Consider the following 702-nt stretch of genomic DNA (forward strand, 5'->3'; position numbering starts at 1 on the left):
AATGTATTACTGACTAGATAGCAACTATGTCTTTGGAAAGAAAAAGGTTTTACGAAGACTGAAGTAATGTCTAAGGGCTCTGCCCAATGCTTTCTGAAGTTCATGGTAACTGCTTCACTTCCTGCAATTGCTTTTGGCTCAGAACCTAAAGTTGTGGTTACACGTTCACTTAAATATGTGTTAAGGGCCCTTAAACCAGGAGTGTCCACACCTTATGGCAGGAAAAATGCTAAGAGCCCTCAGAGCAGCTCAGAGATTATCCTGTTCCATCAAGAATTATCTCTAATTATTTTGGGGCAGCTTGTGTAGTGGTCCCACAGGACTGCTACACAGGCCAAAAAACAGTTGAGAGCAGTCCTCCAACATCCCAAGAGGCACTGCTCCCAGCTGCTCTATCTTCCCCCAAAGTGACAGCACATAAAGGTACGAATCTCCCCCATTCTGGGCTCTTACTGGCCCCTGAGGCTCCTTCTGTCTCCCTCCCACCATGCCACCAAGCTTCCCTCTGCCCCTTGGGCACACCCAGGCCCTTGCAGCTCACCCCCACCCCCCATGTCTCCCACTGCAGCTGTAGCTGCCGGCACAATCCTAGGGGAACACACGGGGAAGGGGAACCCACCTGCTTAGCCACCACGACTGCACTGCTTCTGCTCTTCAGGTTCAGCCCAGCCCCACCAGGGGGGATGCCTTGTTGGACCTAGT

At 51.4% G+C, this 702-nt stretch overlaps 1 protein-coding gene across 1 annotated transcript in view; it reads right to left on the reverse strand.

The window, feature by feature from the left end:
• LRRC56 (leucine rich repeat containing 56) overlaps window positions 1-702 on the reverse strand; it is a 136,120-nt gene that overhangs the window by 111,582 nt on the left and 23,836 nt on the right. The window lies entirely within an intron of this gene.

This window comes from Gavialis gangeticus, unplaced genomic scaffold (genome assembly GCF_001723915.1).
Source record: "Gavialis gangeticus isolate Ggan-Ray unplaced genomic scaffold, GavGan_comp1, whole genome shotgun sequence".
Lineage (NCBI taxonomy): Eukaryota > Metazoa > Chordata > Crocodylia > Gavialidae > Gavialis > Gavialis gangeticus.